This window comes from Mobula birostris, chromosome 2, assembly GCF_030028105.1.
Source record: "Mobula birostris isolate sMobBir1 chromosome 2, sMobBir1.hap1, whole genome shotgun sequence".
Taxonomy (NCBI): Eukaryota; Metazoa; Chordata; class Chondrichthyes; order Myliobatiformes; family Myliobatidae; genus Mobula; species Mobula birostris.
In genome coordinates, this window is record NC_092371.1 from 73,597,602 (window position 1) to 73,619,502 (window position 21,901).

The 21,901-nt window shown below is 42.6% G+C and overlaps 1 pseudogene; it reads left to right on the top strand.

Annotated features, from left to right (window-relative positions):
* Positions 1 to 18,562: 18,562 nt before the first annotated feature.
* LOC140194314 (5S ribosomal RNA) lies at positions 18,563 to 18,681 on the top strand (annotated as a pseudogene).
* Positions 18,682 to 21,901: the final 3,220 nt, after the last annotated feature.

A 21,901-nucleotide genomic window follows, 5' to 3' on the forward strand; every position in this document is an offset into this window, starting at 1 on the left:
CATGTTGAAAATCAAAGCTCTGGAGCACATCCCATAACATTAGAACGAAGCTCTGTTGTTATAAAACCATAAGACTGTAAGACATAAGAGCAGAATTAGGCCATCAAGTCTGCTCTGCCATTCCATGATGACTGAGTTATTGACCCTCTCAACCCTATTCTCCAGCCTTCTCCCCATAAACTTTCAACCTCCATTTTAAATATGCTGAATGACCTGGTCTCCACAACCATCTGTGGCAATGAATTCCACAGATTCAATACCATCTGGCAACAGAAATTCCTCCTCATCTCTGTTCTAAAGGGACGTCCTTCTAATCTGGGGCTGAGTTCTCTGGTCCTAGACTCCACCCCCCCCCCATACAGGTTTTCAATAGATTTCAATAGGTACATTTAATGTCAATGAAATGTATATAATATCCTCCTGAAATTCTTTTTCTTTGCAACCATCCATGAAAACAGAGGAGTGCCCCAAAGAATGAATGACAGTTAAACATTACAACCACAAAGCCCCCCCCCAGCTCCCCCCTCCCTCGCACAAGCAGTAGTAAGGAAACAACCCCCCCACCAGCAAAAAAACATCAGCGCCCTACACTCAAAACTCAAGCGTGCAGCAAGCAGCAATAAAGACACAGACTTGCAATACCTCAAAAACTACACGTTCACCCGCTAATTCGACATACCACAGGCTCTCTCTCTCCCTAATAAGGGAAAAAGAGGTGTCCCCATTTCACAACGAGAGGGAGACGTAACAAACAACTCGCTGATTTACGGTGATAAAAGTCTATTCGTCGCTTTTTCCGAGCTCTGCGCCCAGAGAGTCAGCCCCAGAAAGGCTCATATCTCTGGACGCACAGCCCACGGCAGCTAACCTGCTGCTGCCGATGTTCCGCATTCTCTCGCGATGCCAATGTCAGGGGCACCGGCCTAGAATCAGCGTATCTCCAGAGCCACGAAAATCTATGGTGCGCTAGTCTTCCAGGCCATGTCCTTGGGATATTAAAAAGTCGGCCGGTCGTGAGACCCTGAGAGCAGGTCCCAAAACCGCAAAGAACCAAAGTCAGAGTATAACTCCAGGTCAGGGTCTTCAAAAGAACCCTGAAAAGGGAAAAAAAAAGATACCTTCTGCATGTCCACTCTAACCAGGCCTTTAAATATACGGCTGGTTTCAATGAGATCTCCCCTCATTCTTCTAAGCTCCGGTGGATACAGCCCCAGAGCCATCAAACACTCCTTGTATTAGCCATTTCATTCCTGGGATCATTTTCGTGAACCTCGTCTGGACCCTCTCCAACGCTAGCACATCCTATCTTAGATAAGGAGCCCACAACTGCTCACAGTTCTCCAAGTGCATACCAATGGAAGACGAGTGGCAATATATTTTTGTAATTGCAATGCATTTTCATTCACTTCAATTGATATCCTGTAACTGACAGAAGAAAAATATTAAATGCTGACAAAATTCACAAAACTTATTTCCAAACTGGGATGGTAGCATAGTGGTTAGATTATGAGAACACTCAGTCCTCTTTTATTGCCATTTAGAAATGCACACATGCATTAAGAAATGATACAACATTTCTCTGGAGTGTTATCACAGAAAACAGGACAAACCAAAGACTAACACTGACAGAACCACATAACTATAATGTATAGTTACAGCAGTGCAAAGCAATACCATAATCTGATGAAGAACAGACCATGGGCATGATAAAAAAAAGTCTCAAGTCCTCGAGTCAATCGACTCCCGAGTCCCCGATAGCAGGCGGCAAAAGGGAGAAACTCCCTGCCATAAACCTCCAGGCACCATCAACTTGCTGATGCCTTGGAAGCACCCAACTCCAGCCGACTCTGAGTCCATCCATTCAAAAACTTAGAGCTTCCAACCAGCCCTCCGATACAGCCTCCCGAGCGCCATCCTCTGCTGAGCGCCTTCGACCTCGCCCCGGCCGCTGAAACACGCAAAGCCGAGGATTTCGGGGCCTTCTGCTCCGGAGATTACGGTTACGCAATGCTGTACAGCTCCAGTGACCCAGGTTCAATTCCCACTGCTGCCTGTAAGGAGTTTGTATGTTTGTAGTTTGTAAATCCTTTGTAGTTTGGTAATCTTTTATAAATCAGAAATTCTCTGTGGGTATTAAATGTGTGTTAAGAACTGTTCGACTAAATTTAAATATGTGTCATTAAAAATAAAATAAACAGTTTAAACTACTCAGTTAGCTAGAAATATCTCCTCCTTAGAAGGGCGGGGGAAGCAGTGGGTATTGGCAGCTAGACCTCGCCATAGGGAAGTAGGCTAGTCCTTGCAAGGCAGGAGGGTGCAGTATACTGGGGCAGCACAGTAGCATAGTGGTTCGCACAACGCTTTACAGTACCAGTGGCAGGGCTTCAATTCCCGACGCTGCCTGTAACGAGTTTGAACATTTTCCCCGTGACCTTCGGTTGTTCCAATCTCCTCCCACAGTCCAAAGACGTACTGGTTGGTAGGTTAATGGATCATTATAAATTGTCCCGTGATTAGGCTAGAATTAAATTGGGGGTGGAAATGTTGGGCAGCGCAGCTCAAAGGTCCAGAAGGACCTACTCCATGCTGTATCTTAATAAAATAAAACAGGCTCCAATGTATACTTCTCCAGCTTCAGAAATGTGCCACAATTTTGACTGAAGGCATCTGGAGAGATAGACGGGTGCCTTCTGCTGCGTTGTCCTATTGACCTCTGTTGAAATGGGTACCAAGTCCTCACAAGTGACTGCAATGAGACTCCTTCTTGGCATCAATCCAGAGGATCAGTGATGTAACCTAAGACCGTGTCAGTTACATAAGGCAGACTAGGATTTAACAAACAACGTTAGCCTCAGGATGCTCTCTCAAACCAATCTCAAAACTTGAGTCCAGTCCAGATCATAAAATAATGGCAATGCATCTGTTTTAGATTAGGATGTGGGGCTTTTTTCATACAAGCTTTCTCCCTTTACTTACTTTGTGCAGTACTTATGGGATCTGCAGCAAATGGATTAGAGGTTTTTGCAAGTTAGGTCACTACAAGGCCAGAATGTCCAGTTGCCGATGGGGGGAGGGAGTGGTGTTTGGGAGTGTATTAAAGCCTGCATTCCTGTCAGGCATAGATTAAATTCATTGCATATAGGTGGGAAATGGATTTGTCTGTAAATCAAACACTGTTGGAAATTCAATCTACTGACCAGAATGAGCATCTCAATCACAATTATTATACCATTAGTTTACAACAGCAGGAACAATGTCAATATGTGCTGCCATTTTAAAAGGATGTTTTTAAAGCTGCAGGAGTGAATGAGTGGGACAGAGTTCCAGGAAGATGCCAAGGGACTGTCTGTCTGTTTGTCTGTCTGTCTGTCTGTCTCTCTCTCTCTCTCTCTCTCTCTCTCTCTCTCTCTCTCTCCCCCACCCCATCTCTCTCTCTTCCTCTCTATCACTGTGTCCCCCCCTTTCTGTCACAATTTACCTCTAATTCTTCCTCTCTCCCTGCCCCCCTCTCTGCCACTGTTTATCTCTAATTCTTTATTTCTGCCTCTGTCTTCATCTCTAACTCTATCACTGTCTCCCCTTCTCTCTCTCCTCCTCCTCTCACTCTCTCCATCACTATTTCTCTCTAATTCTTCCTTTCTGCCTCTGACTCTAACTCTCTATCATGGTCTCCTCCTGTTCTGTCTCACTCTCTCTCACTGAGTCTTGTTCTTTCTCCTTCATTCTTTCTGTCAATCCCTCTCTTTTCCTATCTCTCCCTCTCTCTCTCTGTCACTATTATCCACCCTCTCCCTCTCCCCTTCAGTGTCTGTTTCTTTCACCCTCTCTCTTTTTGTCTTTCTCTCTCTTTCTCCCACTGCTTTACACACACACACACACACACACACTTCAAACAGAAAACAGAAAACATCCAGGGTTTCCTTACTATCCATTATAACTTCAACAAAGGAAACCAAACAGGCTTCATAAAGAGCTGTTCCTCTGGAAATTCTGCTTAGTTTCATTAACATTAACAAAGATTGGGAAAACTGCTCCAAGAAGTTATTGCTGGTAAGGAGATAGTTCAGCCTTCATGTCTGCTATTTCCTGAGACTGTATATAAATTTACCCTGTCCTGAATTCCTTTTAATTTAAATTTCTGAGACGGTAGAGAAAGATCCATCTAATTTCTTCCTGACTATCAAAACCAATCAAAGAAAATTCTTTAATATTTAACCATCCCTCATTCCCAGTAAGTCAGATTGCATTCCAGGAATATTTCCAGCCCCCGCAGCATCATGCTGAATGAAATCTTTAATTATTTCAATCTATAATTATCCCTTTAACTGTCAATCTCATTATCAAATGAGTAGTTGTCCCTAACTGGTATTGCACCAGTTGCTCTCACTGGGACATCTTGGTGTCCGTTTCAGGGTTCACTCAAACTTGGAGGGCAGTGGTGATATTCACCTCTTATTTAATGCTTTACTGGTGGTCTTGGTGGCTTTTGTAGAAAGTTCTTTCTTAGTAACTGACCTGATCACACAACAGCCACTGTCTGTCCCATATCATGGGCTAAAACAACCAAGAGGTGGATATTCAGGAAAGTTTTGGACACACATGGGCTTGGCTGACATCAGGTGAACAACTGTCGAACCTCCAGACTTTGCAAATTTGGAGCAATCTCTATGCAGTGAGGGGGAGAAAGACTTCCCAATCATTTGATTCAACTGAAGCTTGCCAATTCTATTCTTGTGACGCAATTGGATTAAAACAGACAACTATTTCTCAATAGAAAATCAAAAAAATTCCCAATAAGTCAGGCAGCATAGTTTTTTCTATTTTAATATCAAAATAAATTTTACTCGTAATAAAAAATTGCAAGAATAAATTTTGCAATCGCTTTCATTCTTATATTCATGGTTTACGGATCGCATGACAAGCAACACACATCAAAGTTGCTGGTGAACGCAGCAGGCCAGGCAGCATCTCTAGGAAGAGGTACAGTTGACGTTTCGGGCCGAGACCCTTCGTCCTGACGTCTCGGCCCGAAACGTCAACTGTACCTCTTCCTAGAGATGCTGCCTGGCCTGCTGCGTTCACTAGCAACTTTGATGTGTGTTGTTTGAATTTCTAGCATCTGCAGATTTCCTCCTTTTTTGCGTTTAAGAATCACATAGTGTCCTTTTATCATTCCTCAAAACCAATAGGACTGTTGCCACTCATGTGACCCCTTCCGGTGGTACATTACAACAAGATGGGCTTCATCTCCCAACCCGGTCCTCCCCTGTCCTGTAGCGGAAGAACACTACACTGTGGTCCTCCCCTCCGAGCACTTGAGATGGCGGCACTTGAAGTGCATCCCTCAGCACATACTCCTGCAGCCTGGAATGTGCCAGCCAGCAGCATTCCTCCACGGACCTCTCAATATCCTGGTAGACCAACAAGTTTCAGCAAGATCAAAATGCATCTTTCACCCTTTCCTGGACATGTGACTATAGCCCAACAACATAGCCCCTCCAAGACTTCTCCTGCGATCAGAGACAACGAGCAATAAATTCAGGCCTTGACAATCCCATCTATATCCCATGAAGAAATCAAAAATTCTCCTGTAGGAATTCAGCTACTACATTTAACAAAGCAATAGAACATAGAACATACCTTACCATCAAAAAAATGGGGGCAGTACAGTAGCATAGTGGTTAGCACAACGCTTTACAGTACAGGCAACCCGGGTTCAATTCCCGCCACTGCCTGTAAGATTGTACGTTCTCCCTGTAACCGAGTGGGTGTCCTCCAGGTACTCTCGATTCATCCCACAGTCCAAAAGGGTTAATTGGTCTTTGTAAATCGTCCCCTGATTTGGCTAGGGTTAAATAGGGGGGTTGCTGGTCTGGAAGGGCTTACTCCGTGTTGTATCTCAATAATAATAATAATGATAATAACAATATGATACTGTTCAGATAATCCATGAGTGAGAATAAATATTTCTTCAAAATATGCAATTTTTTTTACAACCATCTGTGAGAACAGATAGGGAAGGTGACACCTCCAACTGTGCAGCAACCCACAATAAGACACCGAAGCGTAAGGGTGGATTATGTTTTTTTTTAACTGGGATTTGAACCTTGACTTTCACAGGACAGTAGGGCAAGGAATTCTTCCATCAGAGCTGGGTGTATATTTTCCTTTTAATTCCTACAAATGATGCGTGATTTCCTGGCAAGACCGCCATTTCTATTCCATCCTGGATGGTCATGAAGAAGACAGGGATGAGCTATTCCCTTTGGCAGTTGCATTCATTCCAGAGAAGGTGCTCCCATAACCTGATGAATGAGGAGTTCCCAGATCAGGACTCTAACTGTATAAAAGTGGTAATATGTTCCTTGATCAGGGTGGTGTGCTGCTTAGACTAGAACCTACAGGTAGCAGTTTTCCCATGTACCTGCTGCCTTCAAGATGGTACAGATCATGGGTTTGAGAGGTGCCTTTACAGGAAAGATGTAAGTAATGTTGAAAGAGAACAGAAAAAATTTACAAGGATGTTTCTAGGACTGGAGAACCCGAGTTATAAGGCAAGATTGAATAGATTAGGACTTTATTCATTGGAGCATAGAAGATCAAGGAGGGGATTTGATAGAAGTACACAAAATTATGAGGGGTATAGATGGGGTAAATGCAAGCAGGCTTTTTCCACTGAGGTTGGGTGGGACAACAATCAGAGGTCATGGGTGAAGGATAAAAGGTGAAAAATGTAAGGAGAACATGAGAGGAACCTTCCTCACTCAGAGGCTTATGAGAGTGTCGAATGAGCTGCCAGCTGAAGTAGAGGATGTGAGCTGAATTTCAACATTTAAGAGAACTCTTGACAGGTACATGATGATAGGGATGTAGAGGACTATGGTTCAGGTGCAGGTCAATGGGAGTAGACGGCTTAAATGGTTTGGCATAGACTAGATGGGCTGAAGGGCCTGTTTCTGTGCTGTATTTCTCTATGATTTTATGACTCTAAGTCTTGGCAAGTTGCAATGTTGTAACTAATTAAGGTGCTGGTCTAGTGCCAGGCAAATGGGCTTGTTCGTCCTGAATGGCATCAGACCCTTTTAGTGTTGTTGAGGCTGCTGTCACCTAGACCAGTAAGAGTGTTTTATCGTATGCTTAATTGTGATTGTTTTACCTTATACTAACTCAATGCACGGTGTAATGATTTGATCTATATTAACAGTATGCAAGGCAAAGCTTTTCAATGCATCTTGGTACATGTGACAATAATGAACCAATACCAGTACAGGTTGAATATCCTTATCTGAGATGCTTGAGGCAAGAAGTGTTTTGGATTTTTGAATATACAATGATACGTATACTTTGGGATACCCATCATTTCTGACTCTTCATCTTACACTTGTTCATCACACATATGTACAGATGCAGCCATTCAGTGTGTTAGATGTTCATCAGCAACAATCCTGAATTTCTCTGCAGCTCCATGAACAGTAGTTGCTTCATCACCACAAATCTTTAAAAATGTAATGCTCTGCCTTTTCTTGAATTCAGGCAACCAGTTTGTCCTGATATATCTTTGCTTATTTCATGACCTGCATGCCGTTAAGTAGCATAACCTCACTCCAACACTGAAGAATCCACTGTTTCAATATACAATCAAGATCTTCATTTTTCACTTTATGCAGTGTTGTTCGGTTTTCATTCACTGCTGTTCATTACACATGTGAGGTCACTTCTCAGAATTGTCTGGGAACTTTCCCAGTGTCTTGTGGAATTTTCCATTTGTGACCTCATGTCAGTGCACAAAAAAATATTGGAGGTTTGTGGGTTTTGGAATTTCAGATAAGCATCTTCCACCTGTAATAATAATAGAGAGCTTTGGTGAGTCCAAAGGTGCAGCACTTACAGTTGCAGTATTTATATAGTTGGCCCAACTAAGACTCTGTTTAATGGTAAATTGCTAAATTGGGTTATTATTGCCACAGGCACCGAGTACTGTAAGAACAACTTTGTTTTGCCTGCTATTCATCACACCAGTGCATGAAGGTAATGAAAGGAAAAAGCTATAACAGATGCAGAATATACAGTTGTTTTAGTTCTAGAGAAAGTGCATTACAGGTAGATAATAATGAGCAACGTCATGACAAGGTAGTTTGCAAGGGCAAGAGCCACCTTATCATACAAGGGGATAGTTCGTAGCACACTACACCACAGTACAGATGCTTTGGTCCACAATATTGTGATGACCATTTAACCTACTCCAAGATTAATCTCACTCTTCCCTTTTACATAGCCCTCTATTTTTCTATCATCCATGTGCCTATATAAAAGGTTCTTAAATGCCCTTAATGTATCTGACTCTACCAGCACCCTTGGTACACACCCACCACTCTCTGTGTGAAAAAAAAACAGCTCTAATGTCTTCCCCTATATTTTCCTCTATTTACCTTAAAATTATGCTTCCTGGGCGGTAGGGTGAAGATATCTCTATTACAAAGGAGGTGTAATGTGCTCCTTCCCTCTACTAGCTTGCAGGTCAACTCTGGGCAAAGAGTAGCACCTCCTAAGTCCCCCCCCCACCACCACTAATCAGAGTCACAAAAAGTCATGGATGGGAGCAGGTGGTGGATGGTCGTATGAGCATCTGGTGCATATCACAAGTCCTAGTTATGCGATCACTGACGCCAGGCAGACAATCTCTGAAGAGTATTGATAATGGCTGGGGTCACCTGTCTTGTAAAAACACTGCCCAGAAGAAGGCAATAGCAAAATCACTTCTGAAGAAACATTTGTCAAGAACAATAATGGTCATTGTTAGATACACAGGTTATGACCAAAGAAAAGTTGGCTGAAATCGCTTGGCACTTTAGTTGCTTACTTACCTACTGCCCTTATGCTGCTGGCATTTAGGGCAGCAGTAAAGGTCCTCCATCTCTGGTAGTGTTCAGGGTTTTCTTCATCATGTCAGTAACTTCCTCTTGGTTTACACTACCGTCAATCATGCAAGTCCTGGGTAGAGACTCAGGACTACCATTGCATTCAGAATGTAGAAGGATTCATCATTGCTGCTTCCATCACAATTTTGATTTAGCAGTCAGGGTTTCTAGCCCTGAGCTGAACCTCTTTACTTGGAGGGTCAGTGGACCACTCAGTCTGACCTCTACCCTTTGACCTGTTTGGCATGGGGTGACCCTACCAAGAGCCAAAGCACAAAGCCATGACTCCATCTAACATAGCTCTCCAGGTCATTGAGGCATGCAAGCCTCCAAAACCTATGACACGGTTGTGGTCCTCTTAGATGTGTACTTTAGGGCAAGAGTGTTTATTAGACCATAAGACCATCAGATATAGGAGCAGAATTAGGCCATTTGGCCCATCGATGCTACTCTTTCATTTCATCATGGCTGATCCAATTTTTCTTTCAGATCCAGGTCTGTATCCCCATATCCCTTCATGCCCGGGCCAATCAAGAATCTATCAACCTCTACCTTAAATATACATAAAGACTTGGTTTCCACAACTGCCTGTAGTAAAGAATTCCACAGATTTACTATTCTCTGCCTAAAGAAATCCCTTCTCATTTCCAATCTAAAAGGATGCCCCTCTATTCTGAGGTGGTGTCCTCTGGTCTTAGACTCTCCACAATAGGAAACAGCTCTCCATATCCACTCTATCCAGGCCTTTCACTATCCATTAGGTTTCAATTAGGTTACTCCTCATTCTTCTGAACTCCAGTGAATACAAGCCCATAGCCATCAAACACTCTTCATATGACAAGCCATTCAGTCCTGGAATCATTTTCATGAACTTCCTTTGAACCCTCTCCAGTTTCAGCAGATGCTTTCTAAGATAAGGGGCCCAAAACTACTCACAATACTCCAAGTGAGGCCTCACCAGTGTTTTATAAAGTTTCAACAAATATCTTTGCTTTTGTATTCTAGTCCTTTTGAACTGAATGCTAACATCGCACTTGCCTTCTTCACTACAGACTCAAACTGCAAATTAACGTTCAGGGAATCTTGCAATTGGACTCCCAAGTCCCTTTGCACCTCAATTTTTTGTATTTTCTTTCCATTTAGAAAATAGTCAACCCTTTCATTTCTTCTACCGATGTGTATGACCATAAACTTCCCGACACTATATTCCATCTGTCATTTCCTTGCCTATTCTCCTAATCTGTCTAAATCCTTCTGTAGTCTGTCTACGTCTTCAAAACTCCACCGATCTTCAGATATTCTGCAAACATTCCAAAAAACCCATCAATTTCATCATCCAAGTCATTGACATATAATGTAAAAAGGATTGGGCCCAATACAGAACACTTGTCACCGGCCAGAAAAGGATCCCTTTATTCCCATTCTTTGCCTCCTGCCAATCAGCTACTGCTTTATCCGTGCTAGAATCTTTCCTGTAACGCCATAGGCTTGTAGCTTGTTAAGCAGCCTCATGTGCGCCACCTTTGTCAAAGGCCTTCTGAAAATCCAAGTACACAACATCAACTGATGTTCCTTTGTCTATCCTGCTTGTTATTTCTTCAAAGAATTCCAACAGATTTGTCAGTCAAGATTTCCCTTGAGGAAACCAAGCTTTCTACGGCCTACTTTATCATGTGCTCTGGAACCACAGCCTTAACAATCAACTCCAACATCTTCCCAACCATTGAGGTCAGACTAACCAGCCTACAGCTTCCTTTCTTCTGCCTCTCTCCCTTCTTCAAGAGTGGTGTGACATTTGCAATTTTCCATTCTTCTGGAAACATTTCAGAATCTAGTGATTCTTGCAAGAAGAATGTCCCCATGATCTCCTCAGCCACCTCTTTCATAACTCTGGTGCATACTCCATCTGGTCCAGGTGACTTATCTAACTTCAGACTTGTCAGCTTCCCAAGAATCTTCTCTCTAGTTATGGTATCTTCACATATTTCATGCCCCCTGAGACCTGGAACTTCCACTATATGGCTAGTTTCTTCCACAGTGAAGACTGATGCAAAATACTTATTCAGAGTTACCTCTCCAGCATCATTTTCCTCTGGTCCAATATCCACTCTTGCCTCTCTTTTACATTTTATGTATCTGAAGAAATTTCTGGTATTCACTTTAACATTATTGGCTAGCTTACTTTCAAATTCCATCTTTACCTTCTTAATGACTTTTTTTAGTTGCCTTCTGTTGGTTTTAAAAGCTTCCCAGTGCTCTAACTTCCCACTAATCTTTGCTCTGTTGTACACCCTCTCTTTGGCTTTTATGTTGGCTTTGACTTCTCCTGTTAGCCACAGTTGTGTCATCTTTCCTTTAGAATACTTCTTCCTCTTTGGGATGCATATATCCAGTGTCTTCCAAATTGCTTCCAGGAATTCCAGTCATTACTGTTCTGCCATCATCCCTGCCAGTGTTCTTTTCCAATCAGTTCTGGCCATCTCCTCCGTCATGCCTCTGTAATTCACTTTACTCCACTGTAATACTAATAGATCTGACTTTAGCTTCTCCTTCTCAAATTTCACAGTAAATCTGATCATATTATGATTACTTTCCCAAAGTAAGTTAAGCCTACTTTTACCTTAAGCTCTCTAATCAATTCTGGTACATCACACAACACCTCATCCAGAATAGCTGATCCATAGGAGGGCTCAGCCATGAGCTGTTCTAAAAAGCCATCCCCCTCCTGTAATCCAGCACCAACCTGATTTTCCCAATCTACCTCCATATTGAAGTCCCCCATGACTATTGTAACCTTGCCCTTTTAGCATACATTTTCTATCTCCCATTATAATTTGTAGGCCACATCCTTACTACTGTTCAGAAGTCAGTATACAACTCCCATCAGGGTCTTTTTACCCTTGCAGTTCCTTACCTCTATCCATAATGATTCAAGGTAATGATCCAACCCTATGTTACCTCTTTCTAATGATTTGGTTTCATTTTTTACCAACAGAGCAACACCGTCCCCTCTGCCTTCCTGAGTATCCTTTCGATACAATGTGTATCCATGGACATTAAACTTCCACATATAATCTTTCAACCATGGTTCCATGATGCCCACAACATCATACCTGCCAATCTATAACTGTGCTGCAAGTTCATCTATCTTATTCTGCATACTGTGCGCATTTAAGTACAACACCTTCATTGCTGTATTCACCTTTTTCGATTTTGTCCACTCATCCTGCTGACTGCAATTTTGCTCTATCAACAGCCTCTCCTCAATACACATTGCCTCTGTTTGTCAACCAGCTTCTTCATCTTTAGCACTATTATCCACCTTTCCTGTGATATTTCTTGCATTGAAATATACAGAGCTCAGGGCACCAGTTGCATCATGCTCACCCTTTTTACACTTTATACTTTATTGTCGCCAAGCAATTGGTACTAGAATGTACAATTATCACAGTGATATTTGATTCTGCGCTTTCCTCTCCCTTGATTACAAATATCAAATATTTAAAATATTAAAAATATTTAAAATAGTAAAAATTAATAAATAATAAAAATTTAAATTATAAATCATAAATAGAAAATTGAAAAATGGAAAGTAAAGTAGTGCAGAAAAACTGAGAGGCAGGTCCGGATATTTGGAGGGTACGGCCCAGATCCGGGTCAGGATCCGTTCAGCAGTCTTATCACAGTTGGAAAGAAGCTGTTCCCAAATCTGGCCGTTGGATTCTTCAAGCTCCTGGGCCTTCTCCCAGAGGGAAGAGGGACGAAAAGTGTGTTGGCTGGGTGGGTCGTGTCCTTGATTATCCTGGCAGCACTGCTCCGACAGCGTGCAGTGTAAAGTGAGTCCAAGGACGGAAGATTGGTTTGTGTGATGTGCTGCGCCGTGTTCACGATCTTCTGCAGCTTCTTTCGGTTTTGGACAGGACAACTTCCATACTAGGTTGTGATGCACCCTAAAAGAATGCTTTCTACAGTGCATCTATAAAAATTAGTGAGGGTTTTAGGGGACAGGCCAAATTTCTTTAGTTTTCTCAGGAAGTAAAGGCACTGCTGGGCCTTCTTGGCAGTGAACTCTGTTTGGTTGGACCAAGTCAGGTCATTTGTGATATTGACCCCAAGGAACTTAAAGCTTTTGACCTGTTCCACTTGCGCACCACCGATGTAAATTGGGTCGTGCGGTCCTCTACTCCTTTTGAAGTCAACAACCAATTCCTTCATCTTGCTGACATTGAGGAATAGGTTATTGTCTTCGCACCATGCCACCAGGTTCTTAATTTCCTCTCTGTACTCAAACTCATCATTACCCGAGATACGGCCTACAATTGTTGTGTCATCAGCAAACTTATATATTGAGTTTGATGGAAACTTGGCTACACAATCATGGGTGTACAGTGAGTACAGCAGGGGGCTGAGTACACAGCCTTGTGGGGCACTGGTGCTCAGAGTGATTGTAGAGGAGAGCTTGTCCCCTATTTTTACAGCCTGGGTCCTATCTGTGAGGAAATTGAAGATCCAGCTGCAGATCTGAGTGCTAAGGCCCAGGTTCCAGAGCTTGGAAATCAGTTTATTTGGAATGATGGTATTAAAGGCAGCGCTGTAGTCAATGAAAAGGAGCCTTACGTACGCGTCTTTATTCTCCAGGTGTTCTAAGGGGGAATGTAGGGCCAGAGAGATGGCATCTGCCGTTGACCTGTTGCTCCGGTAGGCGAATTGCATCGCGTCGAGGTTGACCGGTAGGCTGTGGTTGATGTGTGCCATAACCAATCGCTCGAAGCACTTCATAGCAATTGATGTCAGAGCCACAGGTTGATAGTCATTCAGGCATGCTACCTTGCTCTTCTTCGGCACTGGGATTATCGTTGCCTTATTAAAACACGAGGGGATCTTAGACTGAAGCAAGGAGCAGTTGAAGATGTCAGCAAACACTCCAGCTAGCTCGTTTCCATAGGTCCGGAGAACCCGTCCTGGGACGCCATCTGGGCCCGTCGCCTTCCTTGGATTTATCTTCAGGAAGGCCCTTCTAATGTCCTCGGTGACGATAAATCTTGATGCCACCAGGTCTGGTTCATCCGGAGGGAGTGGGATGCTCCTCTTCTGTTCGAGTCTTGCGTAGAATACGTTAAGTTCGTCAGGAAGAGAAGCACCACAGTTATTGATATTCCTAGCCTTTTCTTTGCACCCAATGATCTCATTTAGACCCTGCCATAGTCTACTGGCATCCCTCTGGTTAGCCTGGGCTTCCAACTTGGCACAATATTGCCTCTTGGCACCCTTAATGGCTTTCCGTAGTTCACGCCTGGACTGACAAAGGGTCTCGGCCTGAAACGTCGACTGTACCTCTTCCTAGAGATGCTGCCTGGCCTGCTGCGTTCACCAGCAATTTTGATGTGTGTTGCTTGAATTTCCAGCATCTGCAGAATTCCCGTTGTTTGAGCTGATAGGTGAAGCCAGGTGGGTGGGGGATGGTGGATGAAGTAAAAAGCTGAGAGGTGATAGTTGGAAAATGCAAGGGGCTGAAGAAGAAGGAATCTGATAGGAAGAGAGATTGGATCATGACAGAAAGGAAAGGAGGAGGGGCACCAGGGGGAGGTGAAAGGCAGGTGAGAAGAAGAGGTAAGAGGTCAGACTGGGGAATTGATGAAGAAGGTAGTGGGAGGGGAAAAATTACCAGAAGTTGGTGAAATCGATATTCATGCCATCATGCTGGAAGCTACCTAGATGAAATGTGAGGTATTTCTCCTCCAGCATGAGAGGGGCCTCATCACGGTGGAAGAGGGGGCCATGGATCAACATGTCAGAATGGTAATGGGGATAAAAATTAAAATGATTAGCCACTAGGAAATTTCGTTTTTTGTGGATGGAGCAGAGGTGCTCAACAAAGCAGTACCCCAATCTATGTTGGGTCTCATCAATGTAGAGGAGTCTGCATCGGGAGCACCGGATGCAGTAGGCGACTCCACAGATTTGCAGATGAAATGTTGCCTCACCTGGAGGGACTGTATAGGGCCCTGAATGGAAGTGAAGGAGGAGGTGAAGGGGCAGGTGTAGTAGTTCAGCTGCTTGCAAGGGTAAGTGCCAGGAGGAGTTTGGTAGTGGAATCCCATTGAAGATGGTGGAAGTTGCAGAGAATGATATGTTGGATGCAGAGGCTCATTGGGTGGCAGGTGAAGCCTAGGGGAACTCTATCCCTGTTGAAATGGCGGGAAGATGGGATGAGCGTGGATGTCCGGGAAATCGAGGAAATATAGGTGAGGTCAGTATCAATGTTGGAGGATTGGAAACCCCATTCTTTGAAGAGGAAGGACATTTCTGATATCCTGGAAAGGAAAGCCTCCTTCTGGGAACAGGCATGGCAGATATGAAGGATTTGAGAAAAGGGAATAGCATTTTTACAGGAGACAGGGTGTGAAGAGTTATAGTCAAGATAGCCATGGGAATCAGTGGGTTTATAAAAGATGTCTTCATGGTATTTCTCTGTCTGACCAACATGTTATTGCATTTGTTACATTGATAGCTAGGAGGGCCATTTTGTTGAAGTGGAAGGATACATCAGCTCCCACTTTGTCACGACGGTTCTCTCAAATGATGCTATGTCTTAGTTTGGAGAAAATTAGAAGTCGAACTTCTGAACCTTTACTTAATTTTGAGAAAAGATGGGGCTCACTTGCTTGTTATTATCATTTGAGCTAATTGATAGATCTTTTTTCCACGATCTAGTTGTAAATTTTTTGGTATATTTTCTTTTCTTGCTGGTGGTTTGATGTTTATTTTCAGAAGCTTTTTGTATGACGCATTGCTCCGGGGTTGTACACCTAATGGGATTTCTTTTTCTCACTTTTTCTGCTTAGTAGGTTTTTTTTTGTTATCACAAATTTTTTTTCAATCTTTAAGATAATGTCTTTTTTGAGACATTGTAAGTGTTGTTACTTCAATGTACTCGTGTTATTTCTTTTGTATAATATAACAATAAAAAGATTTGAAAAGAAAGAAAGAAAAGATGTCAGTAGACAGTTTATCTCCAGAGATGGAGACGGAGAGATTGAGAAAGGGGAAAGAGATGTCAGAAATGGACTAAGTAAATTTAAGGGTAGGGTGGAAGCTGGAGGCAAAGTTCATGAAATAGATGAGTTTCGTATGGGTGCATGAGGCAGCACCAATGCAGTTGTCAATGTAGTAGAGGAAGAGTTGAGGAGCATTATCAGAGTAGGCTTGGAATATGGACTTTTCCACGTAGCCAACAAAAATGCAGGCACAACTGGGCCTCATGCAGGTACCCATGGCTACACCTTGAGCGAGGGCAAGGACCAGTTCTGTCAGACGGAAGAAGGTGGTGGTGGAGGGGACCTGGTCAGATCTGTTGTCAAGAAAGAAGGGGAAGGCTTCAAGGCCTTCTCGATGGTGGAAATGAGGCAACCAGAGGCAGGGAATTAAAAGTTGTTGAGGAGATGGAGAGCATGTGGTGTCGCAGATTTATGTGGGAAGAGACTGAACTGAACCAAAGGGGATAGAATGGATTCAAGAGTATGTGGATGATTTCAGTGGGGCAGGAGAAGGCAGAGACAATGGGCCTATCTAGACAGACAGGTTTGTGGATCTTGGGTAGGAGGTAGAAATGAGCAGTGCTGGGTAAGGGAATTATGAACTTGGAGACAGTGGGTGGGGCATCTCCAGTGTTGATAAGGTTGGTGATTGCTTGGAAGACAACAGGCTGATGGTCCTGAGTGGGGTCCTTTCCAAAGGGTAAGTAAGAGGAAGTGTCTGAGAGCTGCCTCCTGGACTCAGCAAGGTAGAGGTCAGTCCGCCACACCACAGCAGCACTCCCTTTGTCTGCAGGTTTGATTCTAAGTTTGGGATCAGTGCGGAGAGCGTGGAGGGCAGCACATTCAGAGGGGGTAAGATTCGAGGAGGAGAGAGGAGTGCTGAAATTGATGACTCATCAGCAATTAAAGTTGAAAAGCTCTGGAGCAGGCAGAAAACCTGAGCGGGTGTCCAAGAAGAGGAGGACAGTTGGAGATACAAGAAGGGGTCATAGGTGCAGTGTGGGGAACTCTTGCCAAAGGAGGGGCCTCAAAGACAGAAACAATGGGAAAAAAGCTTGGCATCATGGGGGGAGGGGCACAGAACTCACTGAGGTGCGGGCAAAGGGGGACAAAGGTAAGGCCATTGCCGAGGAAATGATGTTCCACCTCAGAGAGGGGAAGAGTGAGGGAATGATGAAGATACGGCAAAGATTAGAGTTGTGATCAGAGGGGGAAGGAGAGTTGATGGTGTCAGATGAGAGGGGAGGGTACGGGTGATTGGGGAAAGCACAGCGGGAGGAATATGGAGGCCCTGACGATTCAAGAGATGACAGGGGAGCCTCAGAGACTCAGGATTGGAGAGTAGTGGTGGGCAAAGGGGAGCCCTGGGCCCCAGTGGCTGCAAGAAATGTCTGCCTGGAGGTGGAGGCAGCTGGAGGTCAGGGTGGAGTTGGAGATGTGGGCTGCATAATTCGCCATCTGACTGTATCTAGGGTCATTAGAACTGCATTTGGCGACGGTGGATTCGCAGTCTGGAGGATTAATGAATAACATCAGTTGTTCATTTATTTCCATAGACGCTGCCTGACCTGCTAAGTTCCTCCAGCATTTTGTGTGTGTTGCTCTGGAATTCCAGCATCTGCAGAATCTCTTGTGTTTATCATTTCCCAGAGGCCCATTTATAACCTACCATTGTTGCCAAGACCAGGTTTTCCTCAAGGACATCAGATAACAGGCCAGGAGAGCGCCTGTGCCTTCATCCATTAAATTGTTGGATTAGTGTATAGAACCTTGTATTTTTTTCTAGTAGTTTAACTCTCCTATGTTTGCTCATATTTTTATATTATCACCCATAAACATATAATTTTTATGAATTTTCCCGCAATTATGGTATATTTGCTTCTGTAGTTCTCTTAGTTTTCTGTAGCTAATGTCACACCACCTGAACCTGGCTATTCCAAAGGTTAGTTGTTATCGCTGGAATAATTTCCACCTCTAGGAGAATAGGAGATTACACCGAATGCTTTTTCCTTTGCTCTTCTTTGTTGATTCTTTGTTCATGTAACTCTTACTAAAACTGCAAGCAATAAGTTTTATGTCTCATTCTTGACTCCATAGAACATTTCTTTTTTATTTTTTATTTATAATTTATTGTGCAGAACAGGCCTTTCCAGACCTACGAGCACACCATCCAGCAATCCTACAATTTAATTCGAGCCTAGTCATGGGACATTTTACAATAACCAATTAACCTACCAACCAGTATGTCTTTGGACTGTGGGAGGAAACTAGAACACCTGGAGGAAACCCACGCTTTCACGGGAAGAATGAAAAATCTCCTTACAGGCAGCGGCAGAAATTGAACACAGGTCACTAGTACTGTAAAGTTCTGTGCCAACTACTACGCTGTCAAGCCGCACCCCCCCCCACCAAAAAAATGACAAATACATCAGGATGCAACAAAATCTGTGGTTGATCTGATTTTTACCTCAGCAGAAGACTGAAATCAATGAGGCGAGTTCGGAAGGCGAGCAATTGTTCAGCGCTGTCTACCGGCTTCTCACCTGCTGCTGCTGGAGAAGGTGTCTCCACACGGCATTCTCTCGCTCACTGCGCCTGGGGGAAAGTCCTTACTGCCATACTAGCCTGAAAACGCCCAATCTCGTCTGATCTCGGAAGCTGAGCAGGCTCAGACTTGGTTAGTACTTGGATGGGATAACGCCTGGGAATACCGGATACCGTAGGTTTTTTGGGCTGCTTCTCGCCTTCTGGTTGCATTTTAGCCCCACCCTATTTCTATATGGTCATCCAGTAAGGAGGGGGGCATGGAGGGATGAGGATGTCCTTGTCAACTTGCTCCTGAGTCTGGCGAAGTCAGCCATCCGTGGGTCTTGGAAACAAGGTGGCGTCAGGATCTGCCTGGGCAGTCTACCTAGCAATGTTTAGGGGGTATGTTCATGCCCGGGTAAATATTGAGAAGGAACACAGCGACCATAGAGGTGTTCCAGGACCATTGGGCTCTGCGGGGGGTGGGGCGGCGGGGTCATTGACATCATTGACAGAGATGGAAACATTTTAGTTTAATGTGTATTGTATATTTGTAGTGTAGTAATTGTGTTAGTCACTGCTTTGTATATATTGTAGCAATGAATTTGTAAGAAAGTTATTTTGTATAAAAAGAGGGCAAGTCCTTTCATTCATATGATTGCTCTCTCTCTTGATGCTGTCGGCAAATGGTGTGCCAGAGCAAGGTTTAATCGATGTGGTTTGGATACTAATTCAAGTTTATCATTTTTTCTCGTTTCCAGTCCCAGTCCTGGTCGCTCTTTCTATTACTACTTTTGGATGATTTTTGAATCTGCAGATAATGAACACTAAGCTGAACTGTACTAAAATATGCCTCTTGATTTTGTGTGTTATCTTCTGTTTCTGCTGGATTTTTATTGCCGTTTGAGCAATTCTTTTTGCATGTGGGGGTTTAATGTTTGATATTTTTCTTTGAATGGGTTGTATACTGTTTTAATGTTTGGATGGTCCTTCTTCGTTTCATGACTGTCTGTGGGGAAGACAATTTTCAAGGTTGAATACTTGATAATAAATGTACTTAAATCTTTGAAACTCTGCTTTCTTCCCAGTAAGCCTTGACTCTACTATAGCCCAAAAAAATGTCAAAATGAGCCTTTAATATATTTAATGACTCAATATCCACAGCTGCCTGGGATGGTAATTCCAAAGGTCAATGACTCTCCTAAATTACAAATTCCTTCTGACCTCTCTCCAAAATGGGAGACACCTTAAACAGAGTTTATGCCTCACTAACCATCGCATTACCTATTCTACTGGTAAGGGATACTTTACATTGGAACAGAAACAACAATATAAAAATGAAAAGTTGTTAATGCATGAATTGAAGTGTTTGAGCAAGTAACTTCCACTCTACCCCTTCAATGTAAAGTTGCACTTAGTAGCCATTTTAATAGGTACACCTGTACGGCTGCTTGTTAATGCAAATATCTAACAGCCAATTACGTGGCAGCAACTCAATGCATAAAGGCATGCAGACATGGTCAAGAGGTTCAGTTATTGTCAGACCAATCATCACAATGGTTTGGCGAGTGGCCAAGTGGTTAAGGCATCGGTCTAGTGATCTGAAGGTATCTTGTATAAAAAGAGGGCAAGTCCTTCAATTCATACAACTTCCAAACTTTAAAAATTATTATAAAGCAAATCAACTTAGATTTATTGCATCTTTCTTCGATGATCGAAAACCAGCATGGATTAAAATAGAATTAGACAAGATAGGAGAAAATAGACCTGAAGATTTTATATATAAATGGGAATCTAAATGGATACGGGAAAAGAAAGAATCTCCTATATTAACATATTTGATTGATCTATGGAATAAGATAAATGTTGATAATGAAACACAGAAATCTCTCTTAGCAAGGAGACCTTTGTTCCAAAACAGACTTATTCCTTTTACAATGGACAATCAACTTTTATATAATAGGTACCAAAAAGGGATTAAATTTATAGGAGATTGTTATGAACGAGGTATATTGATGTCATTTGAACAACTAAAGGATAAATATAAAATATCAAATAATACTTTCTTTTGTTACCTTCTATTAAGGGCTTACTTAAAAGGTAAGCTGGGTCAAACAATGTTTTTGCCAAAACCTAATGAAATTGAAACTTCAATTCAAAAAGGGAAAATTAAAAAATTTATTTCTTGTATGTATAATTTGATTCAAGAACAGACAATTAAACAAGAAATCCATAAGTCAAAGCAAAAATGGGAAACAGATCTGAATATTAATATTGATGAAACAAATTGGTCAAGACTCTGTCTTGACAGTATGACAAATACAATAAATGTTCGACTTAGATTAGTACAATATAATTTTTTACACCAATTATATATTACACCACAAAAAATAAATAGATTAAATTAAAATCTATCCGATAAATGCTTTCGGTGTAATCAAGAAATTTGTACTTTTTTACATTCTACTTGGTCTTGTTTTAAAATTCAACCCTTTTGGATAAATTTAAGAGTCTTATTGGAACAAATTACTGGAACTCAACTTCCACATAACCCTGTATTATTTCTATTAGGTGGTATTGAAGGGATAAAGCCGAAACTTAAATTGAATAAATATCAGAAAGAATTTATAAAAATTGCATTGGCAGTAGCTAAGAAGACTATAGCAGTTACTTGGAAATCTGATTCGTATTTAAGTATGGATCGTTGGAATAATGAAATGGCTAGTTCTATTCCACTTGAAAAAATTACTTATAATTTAAGAGATAAATATGTAACATTTTTGAATATTTCGCACCCTTATTTACAAAAGATAGGATGGCATATTTAAGTGCTCCGATAAAGACTTTGGTCACTTGGGGAAAGTAACGAATAATTATACCAAATTTATTTTGAGTCCCATGGAGCATGTGGAAACCTTCCAATACCCAGGCGGCTCTTCTTTTTTTTTCTCTTCTTTCTTTTTAGGTAGGACTATATATTTGGGGGGGGGGAGGGTTAAGGAGAGGGGGGAGGGTAGATTTTATCTTTTCATGTATTCTTTTTGAAAACTGAATAAAAATTATATTATATAAAAAAAAAGTCCTTCCATTCATATGATTGCTCCCTCCCTTGATATTTCGACAAATGGTGTGCCAGAGCAAGGTTCAATCGACGTGGTTCAAGCCTCAGCTGAGGCAGCGTGTTGTGTCCTTGAGCAAGGCACTTAACCACACATTGCTCTGCGACGACACTGGTGCCAAGCTGTATCGGCTCTTCCCTTGGACAACATCGGTGGCTTGGAGAGGGGAGACTTGCAGCATGGGCAACTGCCGGTCTTCCATACAACCTTGCCCAGGCCTGCACCCTGGAAACCTTCCAAGGACTATCCATGGTCTCATGAGACCAACGGATGCCTATGAATCATCACAGTAGGAAAGAAA